Raw genomic sequence first — 20,889 nt, 5'->3', positions numbered from 1 at the left:
ATGTGTGTTCTGTTACACTATACATGTTCTCTGTTGTATACCTCTATCTGCCTCCACTACACTCAGGGAAGACATTGCTAACTGATGGTGATACTTCCCCACCAAGCCTGGACACAGCCTCCACATTCTTCACTAGAGCCATTTCTACAGGGGGCTGCTACCACTGAATCAGAATTGATCCAAATTCAGCCTAACTTGAGGTCATTTGCACCATGTATGCTCTCTGTTATGCTGTGTATGTTCTTGGTTGCATGTGTGTGTTCTCTATTACACCATGTATGTTCCCTGTTGTACTATGTGTGCTCTGTATTACATCACATATGTTTGCTGTTATACTGTGTATGTTTTCTGTTGCACTATATGTATTCTCTATACACCATGTATGTCCTCTGTTATACCAGATGTGCTCTCTGTTATGTCATGTATGTTCTGTGTTACACTATGCACATTCTCTATTACATCATGCATGTTCTCTATTGTACCGTGTGTGCTATTATGTCATGCAAGTTCTCTATTATACCATGTATGTTCTCTATTACACTTATGTTCTCTATTTTACTATGTGTGTTCCATTATACCATGTATGTTCTATGTCACACTATGCACGTTCTCTATTACATCATGCATGTTCTCTATTGTACCATATGTGTTCTTTATTATGTTAGACATGTTCTCAATTGCACCATGTTGGCTATCACACCATGTATGTTCTCCGTTGTACTATGTGTGCTCTCTACTACTGTCAAGTAAGGCTCTCTGAGCTGTGAACTTCTAGGTGGTAGTCTTATTCATGAATGGATCCTCAGCATCTATAGCAATGCTTGGCAACTGTTGGAACAAAATAAGTATTCACTGAATTGAGTGGGAAAGAAAACAAGTACAGAATGTGCTTTGTGTATCCCAGTAAGACCCCAGCCTGAAGGTAGTGCAAAGGTAACCAGGAAACCAGGTGGTGAAGCTGAGCTGGATGAGGCAGAATGTAGCACACAAGCCAGCAATAGTTCAAATAGTGTCCTCAGAAAGTATCTGTTTCCAGCCGCTGTGTCACTCTGGCCTGCCCTGTTCTTCTTTGCTTGTTCTGTCTGATGTCCTCATTCTTTTCTCTTGGTCATTCAGAAGTGTCTGCTTAGCTCAATTTATTGGGTCTACCCCTTTTTTAGCACCAAAGACTGCTATAGCGCACGCACACGCACGCGTTTGTGTGTGTGTGTGTGTGTGTGTGTGTGTGTGTGTGTGTGTGAAGATAAACCCAGTGGGGTGCCTGGGTGGCTCAGCCAGTTAAATATCCACCGTTAGCTTGGGTCAATATCCTAGCATTGGGCTCCCTGCTCAGCGGTAGGTCTGCTTCTCCTTCCTCCTGCTCTTGTGCTCTCATTCACTCTCTCTCTCCCTCTCAAATAAAGAAATAAATTTTTTTTAAAGATTTTTTAATTTATTATTTGACAGAGAGAAACACAGCGAGATAGGGAACACAAGCAGGGAGAGTGGGAGAAGGAGAAGCAGGTTTCCCCCTGAGCAGAGAGCCCGATGTGGGGCTCGATCCCAGGACACCACAATCATGACCTGAGCCAAAGGCAGATGCCTAATGACTGAGCCACCCAGGAACCCCAAGAAATAAAATCTTAAAAGAAAAAAAGAAAACATAAACTCCCAGAAATAGAGCTGAAAGTACCCACTTGGAGAGTTGTATAAATGAGGGGGAAAGAGGCAACAGAGAATCCGTAATGATCTGTTGTATGTCCTGAGTGTTTGCCAAATGCCAGGATTTACATTTAATCCTTACAGCATCCTGGAATGTATAGGCTCCATTATCATCCCTAATCTACAGATGAAGTAACTGAGGCAAAGAGAGACTGAATCATATGTACCCATGGAAACAGGGGAGCTGGAATCCGGTGAACGCATGTCTTAATCCAACGTCAGTTCTGTGAACACATTTAGTGTTAAACATTTGTAATGGACCACTCTACAATTTATCCTTGTCTTAAAAAGATATCTCTGAAGGGCAAAATACTAAAATATTTGTTTTTCCCTGAGTTTTTGTGACCACTGATAGGGTTTGTTTTGTTTTGTTCTGGCTTTTTTTTAAAAAAGATTTATTTTTTCTAGAGCAATTTTAGGTTCATAGCAAAATTAAGAGGAAGGTACAGAGATTTCCCATGTACACTGGTGGGTTTTTCTTATCAAGGATTTAATTCCAAGGATCATTATAGACAAGAGAGTATTCCTCTTGAACTTGGACTTAATCTCAAGGTCCCCTTCCAAGGTATTACCCACCTGGCCTTGGACAGAACTAACAGCCTGTTACTCGGTTTCCATTCTAACTAGCTAAAGTGTTTATTGATCTGGATAAGGTGCCATACGCTGTATAGAAGACAAACAAAAACAATGAAGAATGGTCCTTGTCACCCACCCTTTCTGCCTCAGCACAGACACAATCCCTTTGGGAAGACAAGCCATTCACAAAAGACCTGTTAACCAACAATGTGGAGCTGTTGGTGATGCAAGTCCTGAGGAGACTTCTGGGTCCTCAGCTAGTGACAGAGTTCCCCATTAGCACTCTGAATTCCTCCATCTGGCCTTCTCTCCCATGTCCCTATAATAACGCTCATTCTCCATTGATTTCCAGCTTCTCTAAATTCATACTCTATAATCTATTCTACATTCAAACTGCTTAGGGTTCCTCATTACCACAAAAGATTTCCCTAGATCTTTATCCTGGATATACTTCTTTCCCCCTAAATCTTCAGAGAGATAATCAGTCCTGAGGATAACTCTGTAATTTAAGAAAAACCAAAACCAGTTTTCTTATGGCCCACAGAACATGTGGGTCCTGGCTGTGGGCCAGCCACCAGTTGTGCTCAGCTGGAGGAGGCCCCACATAGTTCAGGCACTGACTGTCCTTCCAGCCTTCCCAACGGAAGCCCTAATGAGCAGGGGTCCTGGCCTGTGAGGGCTGGCTGGCCTCACTGTTTAGGGCTTGGAAGGATAAACAGATATCTTCACAGGGTGCGTCCAAGAACTGAGTAGTCAAGGTCATTGTGGTGCAAACAGAACACATGGTGTCAGTGTGTCCTAGTGTCTGGGCTCGAGTGGCCTTTCTTGGCAACATCTGTAAAGAACACAGAGCATGCTGTAACCTCGACTGTTGATGTTGGGTGTGCTTTTACCACAGCTTAGTGAGATTTCTAGATTTGTTTCCATTTCGTGTAGATTGTTTGAAAGGGGAGCCAGGGTTGCATTTTCTGTGGGTCGGGACCTTGCCCAGTGTGCTTGGCTCCTCCACTTGACACCGACCTGTAGTGCTCTTGTTCACTAGTTCTACCCAAGGAAGTGGCAGGTCCTCACAAGGGGTCTCAAATGGCTTCCGTTTCTTATACAGACGGGGATCAGAGTACCTGAATATACCTAAATCTTTGAAAAAAACTCCATTATGATGAGTTGGAAAAAAATTTTTTAAGACAGCCTTGGTACCACTCTCTTCTTTGACACACCTCATTTGTACCACTTTCTTTTTTGATACACCTCATTTTCCGGATGGTAACATAATGCACTTTTTTTGTTTTTTGTTTTCCCAAATCGCCACCATGTAGGTAAGAAGTACTGAGTAACTGTTAGGATAAAAAATTTTCCGACTTTTCTTGTCTTTTAATGGGAATGTCCATCTACTTACAGTCTAGTCTGTAACACTTTTGAATACACATAGACTGTTTCATGACTTGGAGAATATTTTCTTTTCAAAATAGACACCAGGCCAACTTATCTGCAAAGTTTAAATCAGTGCCTTGTCATTAGCAAACTTCGCTTACTAGTTTTAGTCAAGTCTAAGCTGCACAATGGTTGAATTGGCGACCATTATATTTGTTTAACTGCTGTAAAGTAAGTTTGCAACAATGGACGCTTGCACTTAAATAGCCTGCAGAGCACTGGGGCCCTATCAATCATGCAGAGATTTCCCTCCTGCTGTCTCTTCTGATGGACAATTCTGCTGATGTGGATATTCAAAAAGAAGGGATCAGGAAGAACAGATGATGGATAAAGACAATCTTCTGTCTTGAGAGGAAATCGGAGAAATCCTTTTAAGGAATTTCTTTGTCATGGTGTCAGAAGATTAATTATGCTCGTGTGAGAACAGCTTTCTCATTGGGTGAAAAGAGACATTATCCTTCTGACTTGTGACAGATTTTTTTTTCAAAGAAGGAGAGTTAAAGATTTCAGAATATCTGAAATCTTCTTCTGTTATTTTCTAAGCATCCTCCAGGACTGTGGGATTACACCCATGACATTGGGACGTTCAACAAGTAATTAATGAATCAAGAATTTTTGTTTCCAGAAACTCCTCCTCCTCGTTCTTCATGCACATCTCATCAGAGGATTTGATACCTGAGCTTGTACACCAGATTTTAAAATCACATGACAATAGTATAGGTGATAACCTATTATCAGCCGGGAATGGAAGCTTATTACAGTAACGTAACAGCAATACAACTCCAAACTTGTACAGTGGCTTGGTAGACACAATTTTTAACAAGGCAAATATAACTGGAAAAGGTATCTTTTAAAAAATTCAACTCTTAACTGTCTCATTTAATGTGGTTGAAAATAGTGATAGTGTTTAAGATCATTACATTCCTTGAAACTTCGCTGAGAGTAACAAATGACTATTCAGAAAAACCTTTGAAAGTTAGAGACAAAATACATTGCATAAAGCATAATTAAGTTGTTTCGTATTACTTTATTTTCCAGGTAACTGAAGCCTCAAAAATTAAAAAAAAAAATTATTTCATTGAAAGATCTATCTACAATACATTAGTCAGTACTCTCCCCTTTAAATAATGCACATTAACGGACTCAGGGTCCTCGTTATAATGATCTGCTCCTCTGGTTCGCTGAATTATAGTGATGTCTTCAGTGACTGTTGAAGCATTTAGTGTAGGGTGTAGGGATATTTGTCTCTATTCTAAATAGCCTGAGTAGTGCTCTTACTCTCTCTCTCTCGCTCGCTCACTCTATATATATTACTGTCTACTTTGTGTACATGTGGGGTCTCTTTTCTTCAGGTGAGTTATCACTTCTCCCTGGAACCAGTGTGTCGTGTTGCTGGTAAACTGCTATTTTGCTTTATACCTGAGGGTGAGCCTACACCTGAAATACAGATTCATTGCATTTCTTTCTTGGTTTCCCTGTGAAAACTTATTTTTCTCTTATTTCCAGGTGCTTGACTGGTTCAAGGCTAGGTAGTTGAAATTTCCCAGAAATCTAATGTCTGGAAGGAGGCATGACAGTGTACACACACACACATCTCTATGCCCTACACACATGCACACACCTGCACATATGCATTCATTACTAATTGTACCCATTGTTAATACTCTGTTCAGTGTGTTAAGTTTAGAGACTTGGTGAATACTGTATCACCAGTGGCATACTTTTACATCTGAGCCTTGAGAATAGATTTGCAGTGACTGCTCCACTCTAGACACTTCCCTACCTTTCCTGGGGCCTCAACACTACTGCTATGAAATGGTAGCTACACTCTGGTTTTAAATTAAAAAACAAAAACAAAAACAAAAAACTATTCGATTGCATGAAAAATATCTTTAAATTTAGCATTAAATGTTAGCTGATGTTAGCAACTGTAATTTTTGCAGTAACAACAGTCATTATAGGGCCAGATGCAGATCTTTGTGAGAATTCATAGCAAAGACCCAGTAAGTATGTCTTACTTTAACTCACACTTGATAGTAGTACTTAGAAGAATAGACTTAAGTTCAAAGTGTGGGATTCTTGAGTTTCACACAGGATCTAAAATTTTGTGTATTACCAGTTCTATTTTTGGTTATTTTTAAAGATGATAAACCAAAGTGATGATTTTCATGAAACACACAGAGTGTTTAAGAAACAATACCAGGAAACAGAGGTCCAGAAGTAGATGCAATCCCTTTTCTCCTTCCTTTAGAAAGAAGGGCCATTTTGCATTTTGTCTTACTTAAAGAAAATCATCCCGTTACCCCTCTTTTGCTTTCTATCAGGATGAGTTTACCTTTAAGAGGGATTTAATTAAAACTGGAGGTGACTAATCTTGATGACATAGGACATTTAAAGAAAAAAAAATTTACTAATTAATAAAAAATATAGGCAATTATAGAAAATGTTTCCTTCTTTGTCTTTCTGACCCTGCTGTTAAAGGAGAACAATCAATTTATCACCACCAGCTGCATGAATTCAATGGAAAGGAACTTCAGGTTTTCTCCTTCCTAAACCCTTGCTGAATTGTTCTGGCAGTACATAAAAGTGGGTCATTTGTACCCAAAATACTTTACCAATGCTCCATTAATTTTAGTGATGGTGTTCTCTTTTTTCCTGCAAGAAGCAGGATGAGGGGATATTATGGGGAAAAAAGAGAAGTAAGCATTTTTTTTTAATGGATGTGTAAAAGAAGAGGGAAAAGCCATTTAACATTTTGTAGCCTGTTGTTTTTTGCTTTTTTGGGTTTTTTTGCTAATGAATACAAGATCAAAATATCAATGATTGTTTTGTGGTGTATTTTATATTATTTATTAATAGCATGTAATACCGTGAGGATTAAGAAGAATATTTTGACAATTTGACAATTTCTTGGATATATACCAAGAAGATCTTTAGACTAGAAACAAATGGTGTGTCAGACCAAAATAATGTGAAAAGATAGATGAATCAAGGACAAAAGATGTTTTCCTTTGGTTATTTTGTTTTAAATGTTAAAGTTTTATCACTCTGCTGCTTAATCACAATGATAAAAAGGAAAAATAAACTAAGATTCAGGGTTTCTCAGCTATTAAACGGATCTTATGAAGAACTGGGCTATAGTCTCTATAATGTGCTTTGTATTTCTTAAAATAATATCTTTAATAAATTGTTTTCTATCTAAACAGCATGAGAATGCTAGATGGGCCATGCTCATTGACCTTCCTCTTGGTCTTCTGTGTTGATTGGCAGGTTTCAAAGGTTAAACTAGCTACAGATGAAATGTAATCATTAGTGACTTGGTTCCTTTCCAGATCCCTCTGGAAACTGCAGTAAGCCAACTTTGTTCATTTATAAAAAAGAAAGAAAAGTCATTCCCTGAGCAGTTTGGAATGGGAAGCAGCCGCTGTCTCCTTCCTTCTTACCTAAATAAACAAACTAAATGGAAAAATAAACTTTACTTTTTCACATCTGGTACAAAGCTTCCTCTTTTGTTGAAAGTTCACATGCTCCCTTGGCTATGCCTGGTCGTGTGATTCAGGTGTCTTCCTTCCTTCTGTAAAGCGACTTGTGTAATTATAATGAGGAAAGACTGACTGTTTTAACAGTCCAAGAGCATCATCATACAGAAACAAACAAAACCCTCGTATTGGGAATGACATCAGATGATGTTTGACCCAGCCTCCCACATATCTGTTAGTAGTAAAGCAACAACGGGACCTTATGTTAATGATACAGCTGGAAAACTAGAACAGGCAAACATATTCTGCTGGGTCTCCCTTCAGTCAAGCCAGATTATACTTATTTGTGTCTGAGTTCTTCTTAATGTGACTAAACTTTCAATTTCCCTTTATGGCATACACAGACTGACAACCCAGAGCAGAATGTCAAAGGCAACAGTACTGTGATTCTGAGGCACAGTGGTATTTACTAACCACCAGGATACTGCTAATCATCAAAATTTACCTTTGCAGACTCCCCATATGTCTTTCTGTGCTCACCTCCACCCTTTTGTGCTCCTAGACTATTTACTCAGAACTCCCCTCCCTTCTGTAGTGAACTACTTTAATAATTGGTATTTAGTAATTTTGCAGTTTTTCTGTTTAATTTTTCCATGAAATGGGAGTGGCATTTGCAGTCTTCTTTCCCTTAGAATTCCACAGGCTCGATGCCTCTTATGATAGAGTTGAACATTCCACAATGTTCTTTAGCTATACAACCTTCATGTAACACAGAATCAAATTACTATTACTTGAAACTTGGTTTGAAGCTATTGGTGGGGGTGGAATATAAAACCTAGAGGAGTTGGGTTTTGGTTTTTTTTTGGGGGGGTGCTAAATGTAATGTTTCATCCAAAGCATTTTTATGAGGTTTTACAAGAATAGTATTACCCTAGGAAATTTTGGGGATTGTTTTCAATGTGCCAATTGATTTTTTTTTCTAAGTTTTACAATTAAAAACCTAGTGTCTGATTTTTTAGGATGTTTTTGTTCCCTGCTAGGGACAGTCTGAGAGGAAGAGGTAAAGGTCAAATGCCACAGGCATCCAAAAATTGGTGGGGGTGTACATGGTGCTCATCCCAGGAGCAATTTGCTGTTGTTACAGCAAAATGGCTTATGACTTTTCTAACTCTCTTGTGCTCTTAGGTACCATCTTTGATCATAACTAGAGTGGCAGGGGGGTTAGGAGGCACCATCATTTTTTTTTCCCCCATTTTCCAAAGGAAGATATTGAAGCAAAAAGTAGTCAAGTAGCCAGTCCTAAGATCAGAAAATGAGGGGGTTTTTTTTCTTTCTTTTTAAGGTGTCTGACATATTGTTATAAATAAGCATCCCATTTAACAATCATATGCAATTTTGATCCTCCCCTCTTTTCTCTTTTTTCCAAATAAGTGATTTTCAAACTTGAATATCATAGAATCATCTGGGGTTAGGGTTGCCTATTTGCTAAATATAGCAACACTTTCCGAGGTATCCAAAATGCAGATTCCTGAGTCCTTATCTAGCAAGTGACTCAGCAGTCTCTGAGAGAGAGAGGGTAAGGAACCTACATGGTGAATATGTTCTTCAGGTGATTCTGATGCAGTCTTTGAACTAGACTTTGTGAGAAACAATGATCTAATGAATGGTGAGATTTAATGGGCATGTCCCAATGTCTCAATGGGCATATTGGTTTCACCAGGAAAAATCAGTAGTCGTTCCAGCCAGATTTTCTGTTTAGTTACATTCAGGTCAAATATAGGCCATGCTGAAGCAGTTGCTGATACAAATGGGAACGTCCGTTCTATTCTTCCTCATATGACTTGTGATTTTCACTCAGTGCTTTCTACCATCGCCACCATTACTGTCACATTAGCAAAGGACTTGAAGAGCCTCTCTGGGTACCCAGATTGGCAGGACTACCCACCCCACCTCACCTGATTACTGTTGATTATCTTTTTTTTTTTTTTAAGATTTTATTTATTTATTCGACAGAGATCACAAGTAGGCAGAGAGGCAGGTAAGGGTGGGGGGGGGGAAAGCAGGTTCCCTGCTGAGCAGAGAGCCTAATGCGGGACTCGATCCCAGGACCCTGGAATCATGACCTGAGCCGAAGGCAGAGGCTTTAACCCACTGAGCCACCCAGGCACCCTATTTGATTATCTTCATCCATAGGTGTGATCACCTGTTTTTTTCCTGCTATTCTTTTTTTTTTTTTTTTTTTTTAAGATTTTATTTATTTATGTGGCAGAGAGGAAGAGAGAGAGAAGCACACAAGCAGGGGGAGTGGCAGGCAGAGGGAGAAGCAAGTACCCCATTGAGCAAGGAGCCTGATGTGGGTCTCAGTGCCAAGACCTCAGGATCATGACCTGAGCAGAAGGCTGATGCTTAACCAGCTGAGGCACCCAGGCATCCCATCTTCCTGCTATTCTTTTTAGGGCTCTCCTTCATTTCTTTACTTTCGATCCCCAACTAAGGAGCACTATGTCTTTCAACTTCTATACAGTTAGTCCACATAACTCAACTCCATTAATCAGAAAATTCCTTATATTTTGCTTCTCAACAGAGATTTTTCCCAGGGTGGGTAATGGAAGGAAAAATAATAAGGAAGAGTGAAGATCATATTTCTGGATGAAAAGTTGTCATTATGGATTAAGCTTTAAATTTATCTTTTTTAAAAAAAGATTTATTTGAGAGAGAAAGAGAGTCAGTGAGCACGCGATCATGTGCATGTGTACGTGGCAGGAGGGGAAGAGGGAAGAGGGAGAGAATCTTCAAGCAGACTCTCCACTGAGTCCAGAGCGGGATGTGGGCCTCAATCCCACAACCCATGAGATTATGACCTGAGCCAAAACCAAGCATCAGACGCCTAACCGACTGAGCCACCTAGACGCCCTGAACTTTAAATTTATCTTATTAGAAAATTTGAAGTTTAAAAAATACAATTAGTAAAGCCAGAACTTAATTATGTATAATCAGAATGGAGTGAGGTAGGAATCACATTTTCTTTCAGTCTAACTTCTGTAGTAGACCAAATATAACTTAAAAAACTACTTTCAAATCTCAATAATGGATATCATTCTGACCTCAGAACTCTTTAGTTGGATATTTATAATTTGTGTAAGTAAATTCATGTTTAACCAATGTAACATTTGTTATTTGTCTCTTGAGTTTTAATTAACAATCTTGGTTATAGGTTGGTCCGTTTTACCTATTTTTTCTGTTAGAGAACATAGTGTGACTTCGCTTGAAGAATGCACATATAGGGGTTAAAGGATGTAGGTTTTGGTATCAGCGCTTTCTCAAATAAGCCACTCAATCTTTTGGAGTCTGTATTCTCCTAACAAATATAATATGCATCTCAGGAAGTTATTGTGAGGATTAAAGGGAGCAAAGTGTATGAAAGCTCTTATAGTTCTGAGGTGTTTTTAGGAAATTTTGGTTAATTTAGATACTGGTTCCATCTAATGACAATTAGGAAACCTTTCTCAGCCTTAAGCTAAGATAATGTTTTGTGGGTCTGTTATTTTCATAAGTTTTTTCATGTGCGACCAACGTAAAATAATCACATCCTTATAAAGATCTAGCAGCTACGGCATTATAATTATGTCTCAATTTTATTCTCATTGTCTTTTTTTTAAATTATAAAGGATACGTTATGGCCATTACCCTACTAAATGGTATGGGTTTGTTTGATCATATATCTATTTTTTGCTTCATTTGCTTGCTTCTAAGATCCCTCCCAGTTCAGCCCACGCTCCACATCCCTACCCACAGGAGCTGATGACAAAGGAATATGATGGGGTCTCCACCACCACAGCTGCTCACATAGTAGCCCAATAGGGAAAGAAGTTGGTTCTGGAGGCAGAGGACATACATTCAAGTACCCTGCTACTTCTGAGTGTGGTAGTCTTTTAAAGATTAACTAAGATCATATACATGAAAGAACTCTATAAAAGCACAATTCTTCCTATAGTTAGGGATTTCTGTAAGGAAGAGTATTAACATTGATTGTATGCCTAGTATATGCCAGGTGCTTCACATATATTATCTCCTATAACCCGATGAGGCAGGAAATATTATTCTCATTTTATAGATAACTAGCCTCGAGCCACGTGATTCTAAAGTGGTAGAGCATCATTCGAACTGGATTTATCACTCCCCACACCACCTGTCTTCACTGATTTAGAAGCAGCTCAGGTCAGGCCCTTCTTGGTCCTGCCTCTTAACTACCAAGGAGAGAGGGAAGGGGCAATTGAGACAATGAAAGGAGACACTCCACGAATGCAGTCAGCAGATTCAGAGCTGAGAAAATACTCTGGTACTGACTTGATAAGACATATTTCTGCCACTGTCTATGTGACAAAACTGAAAAGTCTAGAGAAACCGCAGCACTAGTAAGGGTTTGAGGGAGTTGGGGTGAGGATTGTGCCCCTCGTCCGCAGTAAACTTGAAATGTGACTCAGCTACCAGTCTCTTTACTTTTCTACTTCCTTGTGCTTCTGTCAAACAAGGGTGATCGATTATATTTTTTAAATAGACTTTACAAAAATTTTAAGTCTTACAATAATGTTTCTATGATTATGTAATTTCTAAACCTAGAGGAGAGGTAAAGCCAGGAAGCTGTTAGGAGTTCAGACTCACTGAACTATTCCAATGTGTTTCCACTTGAACATCCGTGAAGTCAAAGTTTTCACCTGGCCTAATAGTTGCAGATGACATCCGCTCATTCAGTGTGAACGTTTCCTTCTGTGTCAGTAAGCCTTGCTTATGACCCTGTTAGGGTTTGACAACACAATGCGAGTACCTCTCAAAGGGAAAGTGGGTGCTGAACTACTTGTGTTCTTGGTGAGAAGTAATTATTTATCAAACTGAGGAGATATGATAAGAAATTGATTTTCAAATAAAAATTACAGGGAAAGGGGCGCCTGGGTGGCTCAGTGGGCTAAAGCCTCTGCCTTCAGCTCAGGTCATGATCTCAGGGTCCTGGGATCGAGCCCCAAATCGGACTCTCTGCTCAGTGGGGAGCCTGCTTCCTCCTCTCTCTCTGCCTGCCTCTCTGCCTACTTGTGATCTCTGTCTGTCAAATAAATAAATAAAATCTTAAAAAAAAAAAAAAGAAATTACAGGGAAAGGTTCTCATTATTATACCTCAAATTTGACTTACAGGCTTTTAGGACTATTTAAATAATCAGAACCCTTCTTGCTTGTCTGCTTATCTGTTATTGATAGGGGGTCTTTAAATACATTTGTAAAATTTCAGACTGATTGACAGTCTGTACACCTGAATATTATTCATTGAGTGGAAGGCCATTTGACCCAGTAGTATTCATCTTGTCAGTGACCATGTCTTCTGACAGGACTTTCGATAAGTAATTATTTCTACTTTATATCAGCATTATTCAGCTTAGCACTATGGATCTCTAGTGAATAAAACTGGCAAACAATATTGGAAGTTATTAAAATTTGTGAACATAACTCCCTAACTCTCCTCTCAAAACAAGAGAAAACAAACAGCAGCAACTATCAGCTTCCTCCACACAGAAGTAAATAAGGTTTTCCTTCCGCATTTTCAAATTTAAGCATCTCCATTGTAGTTGAGTTCAAACTTTGCGGCAAGAGCCAAACAGGCATGGAAAGTGATCGAAAATGTCCAGGAAATTACACCGTGGCCTAATGTTTTGCTGCCTTTCATTTTCATACTTTAAAGTTTTATTTATTTTTTTTGTAAATGAGGCAACAACATGGAAGAAAATCACGTACAATTGGAGAGAGTCAAGTTTTTCTAGTTGGTATTAAAAGGACTAGTACTTGTAAGCAGAGTGGTACCTTGAAATGATGTGTGTAACAAATTCTAAAGTCATTACAAGCCTTCAAAATGTCAGGAAGATTAAAAGGGAAAAGGGCCAGCATACCTGGTTCATGAATTTTGGTTAGGAACAAGTTATATTCAAGAACCATGTTTAGGTCCCTATTCTTCTAGGATAAGTTCTTCAAACACAACTTAGGTGGAATTTTTTTTTTTTTTAAATAATTATACTTAAGCACCTGATGATCTGATAAAGACAATTTCTTAATGTGTCAAAATGAGCTCTTTGTATCTTGTTTGAATCTTTTGTTGTCTTAAGCTAATCTTCTTTAGGGTTCTCAAATCCAGGCATTTTACAATGCAGACTCTAGCAATGGCATTCATTTGGAATGCTGCCTTTTGTTTACTAGCTTTCCCAGACCCTCACTGCTTCCTTTGGTCATCTGGTGTCTTCACTAATGTGATTGGTACTCCTAGGCTCTGCAGGTAGCCACGAGCCTTTATAAGTGGGATTTACAATGGGACTCACCACCCTGGCTGCTAATGAAGGGAACCACAGGGATTTTGTTTTGTTTTTTCTATCTGTCTTCCAAAAGAGTGAAGGAAAATTGAGTTTTGGGTTTGCTAATTCCCTGTTTTCCATTTACTTTAATTTTTACAGTTGATTTACTAACTGTCCTGCAAAAATACAAGTATTTTCGTTTAGGAGTCAAATGTTTCATCTGCTAGCCTTTCATGCTAATCACGGAATTGTTTATTATTGAACCTGGAAAGAACAAAGTGGGGTCTCTGTTTAAACTCAACCAACTGGCATTTCACCTTCATCTGTTTTTGTCTTTCAGGCGATTTTTGACCAATTTGGTTGTTTTTAAAAAAAAAGGCATATGACTGGAAACTTTGGATTCTACTACAAGCCTTGCCATTTAGTACTTCTGTAACTTTGAGTAAGTCACTTACACTCTTTGATTTCTCTTCTGGAAAAAAAAAAAAAAAAAAAGGAAAGTGTTACCAAGGTACATATGAGATCTGAGATGGTGTTTCATATTCTAGCTTTCTTCTCTTTTTACTAGCAAAGTGAATGACAGTGTCCTTTTGTTTGATTTTTGGATAAGCCTACCATTGAAAAACATCTTGCATCTATTACATGTTTTAATCGGCAAAGCAATAATTAAATATAAAACATCAGTGTCTTCATTTTAGAGATAATATGCTCTATAGATTATAACCTAACCTTATAGAGATTGGGATTTATTTGCCATTTTTCCAGTTGTGAAACATTGCACCATGTTTTTGTTTTTTTGTTTTTTTTTAATTTAAATATAGCTGACATATTATATTATATTAGTTTCAGGTATACAACATAGTGATTCAACAGTTATATACATTATGAAATGCTCACCATAAGTGCAGTTACCATGTGTCATCATAAAAAATTCTTACATTATCCACTATATTCCCCATGCTGTACTTTTCATTCCCTTGATTGATTGATTTTTTTTAGAGAGAGAGAGTATGCACACAAGCATTTGTGGGAGGGGGAAAAAGGGGGCACTGACGGAGGGGGAGAGAGAGAATCTTAAGCAGGCTCCACACCCAGTACGGAGCTTAACATAGGGCCCAATCTCATGACACTGGGATCATGACCTGAGCCAAAATCAAGAGTTGAGCGCTTAACAGACTGAGCCACCCTGGCGCTCCTTGACTTACTTATTTTATAACTGGAAGTTTGTACCTCTTAATCCCTTTGACCTATTTTGCCCATCCCCCTAACCTCCTCTCCTCTGGCAACCACCAGTTTATTCTCTATATTTATGAATCTATTTCTGGTTTCTGTCTATTTGTTCCTTTGTTTTGTTTTTTAAATTCCACATATAATTTAAGTCATATGGTATTTGTGTCTCTGATTTATTTCACTTGCAATCCATGTTTTAATTGTGCTTTATAAGGCTGGGTTCGCAAATGTGGTTTAAAGGTCTTCCAGGTGTCATGGAATTTTGGGATTTTATTTTATTTTTATTTGTTTGGGGTTCTTTTGTGGGGAGGGTGCTGGTCACTTTTTTTTTTTTTTAATCTTTGGATTTAAGAATAAGAAGGGACATCAGCAATCATCAGGTCCAATCCTTTGAGTTTTACCAATATGGATTCAGCAGACCCAGAAATGCTTCGTAGCTCCTCCATGGTCAAAGAGCCTAGAGACCTGTTGGTAGGGTCCAAACTCCAAAGTCAAAATGTTATGTACTTGGTGGAGGTATCCTAACTACCTCTTAATGAAAAATAGAACAAAAGGTTGAGAGGAGGGGATTGTTTATTCCGAGTCTGAAAACTTAAAAAATCACTGCTTGATAGAATTAGAGAGTTGGTTAGTTTCCACTTTGCAGCTTCTAGATTAAAGTTGATCCCACAAATGTTTAACGAAAGACTGTGGATGAGGCATTGAACTGAGGTGACGTTCCTGCAAAACTGTTGAAAAGTCACAATTCCTGCCCTCAGAGATACTGCAGTCCAACCTGGAGATAAAACAAGTACATAATAGAGAATAAAAACTATGAAAAACACAGGTTTTCAACAGGCAAAGAACTTGGGAATTTTCAGAGTCTCAAAGAACTTTGAGGATTTCAAAGTCCAAAGGGGAGGTGGACTTAAATAGAACCTGATAGGTCAAGTGGTCATTAGCAGATCAAAGGTAAATTCAGGGTGCTCTGGGGACTCCCAGGGAAGGTCTTACATCTGAGTGGGAGAAAGAAAAGAACTACTAAACTGATAAAATGTTTGCAAGTTTTCCTGTTCTTTTGTTGGTTATTGCTGCTAGAGAAAACCCCTCAACCATGCAGACTGATACCAACAATAAATTCATTCTCTCTCACCCTAAATACAACTTAACTATATCTTTGAATTGAGTGCCCTTGGTGAGTTCCTCTCTTTTTTCTCTAATCAATTATTCTAAATCTACTCCACTCTCCTTAAGCCTGTACCCAGCTGCCTTGATTTAGGTGACTTCTAAGTATTAGTGATGCTAAGTGCTCTCTCTCCAACCCTGCATCCCTCTAAATTTCAAATTTCTCTATCACATTGCTGCTAGATCTCTCTACTTGGATATTTCTTCTCAAAATCAATCTATCTAAGACCTGAAATGTATCACCTTCCGTTCAAAACCTCATCTTCTTCCTCCAAGTGCCCTCAGTTAGAGGAGGTACCAACATTCTCCCCAATCTGCACTTAAGAAACATGCAAATGTAGAAAGAATGTCCAGTTAGGAGGCTGTAATCATCCAAAGCACTGTACTCCTTGTTACAGTATTTAATACATTGTCTGTAATTGCATTAGAGAGATCATAGTCAAGTGATCAAAAACATGGCTTTAGGGGCACCTGAGTGGCTCAGTGTGTTAAAGCCTCTGCCTTCGGCTCAGGTCATGATCCCAGGGTCCTGGGATCGAGCCCCACATTGTGCTCTCTGCTCAGCGGGGAGCCTGCTTCCTCCTCTCTCTCAGCCTGCCTCTCTGCCTACTTGTGATCTCTGTCTGTCAAATAAATAAATAAAATCTTAAAAAACAAAACAAAACATGGATTTAGGGGCTCTTTGCTGTCTCAGTCCATACAAAATGCAACTCTTAATCCTAGGGTCGTGAGTTCAAGCCCCACATTGGGTGTAGAGCCTACTAAAACAAAACAAAACAAAACCATGGCTTTAAAGGTGGATCTGTGCATGATTCCTGGTACCATAACTTACCAGCTAGCCAAGTGACCTTGAGCAAATTATTAAACTTTCTTAGACTGGGCTACCTCATCTGAAAAGTAGGGACATAGTAATACTTAAACGGTATTTGGAGGGTTAAATGAGGTATCACATATGAAGCTTTCACCAATGATAGCCCTAAGATCTAGGAGAGCAAAGACCATTTCTCTCTTGTTCACCATTGTATCTGCAGGACCTGGCACAGAGAAGGTACTCAATAAATGTTTATTGAATGAATATGTGAGGTAGTGCCTGCCTGAATTGAAGTACTAACAGTGGGGATGGAGAAAAGATATGCAAGATAGAGACCTAAGCTTCACCCTGAATTACTTGTCCATTCTATTGGTTACCAACTCCTACTGATTTAATTCCTAAGTATTTCTTAGGTCTCCCCATCTTCTGTAACGCTACCCTAACTGCACCCCTGCAGGCATCATGATCCCTCACCGGGACTATAGTGGAAACTTCTAAGCACTCTCCTGCATCCTGTTTTGCCTCCTCATGGACCCCCTCCAGACTGCCACAGAAGAATCTATTCAAAGCTGAAATGGAAATGTCATTTCTTGAATAACCTTTCATGTAGCTAGTTTTTATCCATAAGATCCAGTCTTAGCTCCTCACACCTGGGTCTACATTTTCATCTTCCTTTCCTACCATTCCCTCTCTCACTTTCGATAGTCTAGTAATTGCAGACTGGTCTTGTCTTCAGAACATACCGTGTCATTTCATGTCTTCATGCTTTTGAGAGGGGCTTGCTTATTCTTTCAACGCCCTTTTCTCCTGTATCAGTTAGGATTACATTTGTCTGCAAATGACAAGAAACACTAAACACCAAGTTCAAAGTTTATTTCTTTCCCTCATAAACAAAAGTTTGGAGGTAATTGTCTACAGCTGGTAAAGCATCTCTGCTGTCATCAGGGACCCAGGCCTCTGCCCTGAGGTTCTTCCATTGATGTATCTTCCATCTGTTCCTCTCTCCTTTCTCTGTCCTTCTGAGACCTTCTTCCATTAATCATCACCTCTCTTCAGTATCACCACCTCTCCATTTCTTTGGAGGGAAAAAAATCATCCTCTGGACATCTCTCGTTCGAATGTCTCTTTTCCTGCCATTCTACCTTTCCAGCAGCTACCTCCTGATTTCTGTCCTAGTTCACCACACTTCTTGAAGGACTAATTGCTACATGGCACATGGTCCTATTTGACCTCCCCTACCTGTTGAAACTGCTAACTACCTCCCATTTCCCCAAACTCTCTTGTCCCTTGGCGTTCACAACCCCATAGGTTCCTGGTTTCTTCCCTACTTCTCCCTACTGCTCCTTCATTTGCAAAGAGGTTTTCCTCTTTCCTTGCTTGACTCTCAAATGATGGTGTTTCTCAGACTTCCCTCCTTGACCTTCTTACTCCACATACTTTCTTTGTGATGGAAGTCTCCAGGTAATCTCCCCAGTACTGATAGCAATTATCTGTATGGCAGCTCTCTGTTTCTAGGGTGTGTTTGTTGAGTTCCCAATCCTGACCTTGAGTCCTGAATTTCTAACTGCCAATCTGAAGGGCTCCTCTTCTGTGTTCCTTCCACCCCTGATTAGGTATAATCACCACCAACTCCTCCTAGACTCTTCAGAAACCTTTATCTAGTCTCTAATCCAACTTTCATATTACCTCAGAGTTATCTTCTACTTTTAAAATACCTAATTATGTTAATTTTTTGAAAGCTTCCATTGGCTTTCTCCTGCTTCTGGGATAAAATTCAAATTCCTGATTTGGCATTTAAGGTCCCTTGCAGACTGTCCCCGACCTATTTTTTATTTGTTTCTACTACATTTGTTACTTATACCAAAAGAAATGTTAAAAAGAAAAAAAAAATTATTCTCAGGGTAGCTCAATTAGTCAAGCATCTGACTCTTGATGACTCTTGATCTCAGCTCGGGTCTCTCTTTTTTTTTGAGAGCTAGAGAAGGAGAGAGAGAGCATGATCGGGGTGAAGGGCAGAAAGAAAAGCAGGCTCTCTGCTGAGCAGGGAGCCCCACATGGGGCTTGATCCTGGAACTCCAGGATCATGACCTGGGCTGAAGGCAGACACTTAACCTACTGAGCCACCCATGCTCCCCTCAGCTCAGGTCTTGATCTCAACTCAGGTCTTGATCTTGGGGTTGTTGAGTTCAAGTCCCACACTGGGCTCCGTGCTGAACATGGAATCTACTTTAAAAAAAAAAAAAAAGCTTAAAAAAATTATTCTCAGCTCTCCAATAGCTGTCATCCCTTCCTTTTACCCACACAACTCCTGACTCATTTCCTTAGGGCCACTTCAAAACTAAACCTGTTCACTGCCATTTTCATAGAAAATAGCCAGTGCGGGACACCTGAGTGGCTCAGTCATTAAGCATCTGCCTTCCACTCAGGTCATGATCCCAGGGTTCTGGGATCGAGTCCTGCATCAGGCTTCCTGTTCAGTGGGGCGCCTACTTCTCCCTCTCCCACTCCCCCTGCTTGTATTCCCTCTCTTGCAGTCTCTCTCTCTCTTTCAGATAAATAAATAAAATCTAGAAAGAAAGAAAGAAAGAAAGAAAGAAAGAAAGAAAGAAAGAAAGAAAGAAAGAAAGAAAGAAAGAAAGAAAAGGAAAGGAAAGGAGCAAGTACCAGGAATGTGGGGAAGAAGTTGAGAAGACGGTGATAGTACTGTCCAGGTTCCACCAGATGTGGGCCAGGTAGAGATTCACAGGATTCAGACAGAAGGGCTGATAGCCTCACAATGATATAGCCTAACTAAAGTGGGTTGGAGAGGACATGGTGTAAGCCTGTCAGAGTCTTTAAAGGGCATCTCTTTAAAGAGCTGTGTCAAACCCAGTAAAACTGACATCAACAGAAGAGTGGAGAGAACCGGGGAGGCAGTCTTGTGGAAAGTTTGACAGTTCTCCCTTGCTGGGAGGTGCGGAAAATCTGGAGGGCACCATTTTGGACAGAAAACCTTACTCTAGTGTTGGGAAGTCACAAAAGTGCCGCAGACACTGAGAAAGGCTACAAGGGGACACAGAATTTCACAGGGCACAGTGATCACAGACCAGAGGAGCAGGGGATCATGCTACTGATACAGAAACTATAAAATTCAAAAACAGGAAGAGTCGCCTTTTGGGGAGTAGCCCTGTACCAGTTATCCAAATTACCCCAGGTCAGACCACCCGGTGGGTTTCACAGAGCAGCCGGCAACATGGAGAGAGGAGCAGGTGTGTGTCACATAAAAAGGATTTAAAACAAACAGCTAGAAGAAAAGAATGGTAGAAAACTGCACCTTGGCTCTTAAGAATTGAGGGCAGTACTGGGGCTGGGTGGACACATGCACAAGAAACAGTACCAAAGAGGTTTCCTGTTTAGCAATCAGTTGCTGAGGGGGAAGAAGATCCAGGGGGCATGTAACAGGGAAAAAGCTGGGGTTCTGTAGGCAAGTCTCTGGAGTCTTAATAAAAAAAAAAAAAAAAAAAGGAGTGCACACTGCAGACCAGTGATGAAATGACTCTGGGCCCCAATGGGGGAGGTGGCAGATGGGGGTGGGTGTCATTGACAGTGATGAGTAGAATAGCCTCATAGTAGACATCACAGGGCCACAGGGAAAAATATGCCTATTAGGTCACATAGGGCTCCTTCCAGCATGGATGGGAAGGCACAGTCTCACACAGAAGGTCTGTTGATACCTGGATGGTAGAAGGCTCAAAGGTCCTCCTATCAACAGTGGCCCTTTTTGGCAGTGTCAGCGGAGAGGGTGGTCAAATTTGTTTTCCATAACCTGGGGTTCATCTTTTGGGTGAGCAGATATTCTTGATAAGAAACCAACTTTTGAGCCTTTGAGGATTTTTTTTTTTTTTTTTTTTTTTTTTGGCTTTTTGGGAAAAAGCCTTCTCTGGAAAGACATTTATGGCCTAGCCTGGTAAAAGGAGATTCAGCATTGGCCCCCCCATCAACCATGATCGATGGGCCATACCTGATGCTTAAGCCTCCCAGAGTGAGCTTCTGCCCTAGGAAGGAGGTAGGAGACTCAGTTGTGGTGGAATAATTGGTTCCCTTAGTAATGGAGAACTTCTTTTCCATTCTTTTTTGTCTGGTTCTTTTCGTTCCACATCGTGTTTATGAGATTGTTCATTACAGCATA

The 20,889-nt window shown here is 39.8% G+C and overlaps 1 protein-coding gene across 5 annotated transcripts in view; it reads left to right on the top strand.

The window, feature by feature from the left end:
* GREB1L (GREB1 like retinoic acid receptor coactivator) overlaps positions 1-20,889 on the top strand; it is a 269,159-nt gene that overhangs the window by 89,124 nt on the left and 159,146 nt on the right. Inside the window, exon 1 of one of the 5 annotated variants that reach the window (XM_032859790.1) lies at positions 13,901-13,958. The exons of the other annotated variants lie outside the window; for them this stretch is intronic. The gene's annotated coding sequence lies outside the window, so the exon portion shown is untranslated. Of the gene's footprint in view, positions 1-13,900; positions 13,959-20,889 lie in introns of those variants that run through there. 5 annotated transcript variants of the gene reach the window in all.

This window comes from Lontra canadensis, unplaced genomic scaffold (assembly GCF_010015895.1).
Source record: "Lontra canadensis isolate GAN:19392208 unplaced genomic scaffold, GSC_riverotter_1.0 scaffold17, whole genome shotgun sequence".
In the NCBI taxonomy this organism is placed as follows: Eukaryota; Metazoa; Chordata; class Mammalia; order Carnivora; family Mustelidae; genus Lontra; species Lontra canadensis.
Note: the sequence above shows the minus strand (reverse complement) of the source record. Positions and strands in the feature narration are given on the sequence as shown.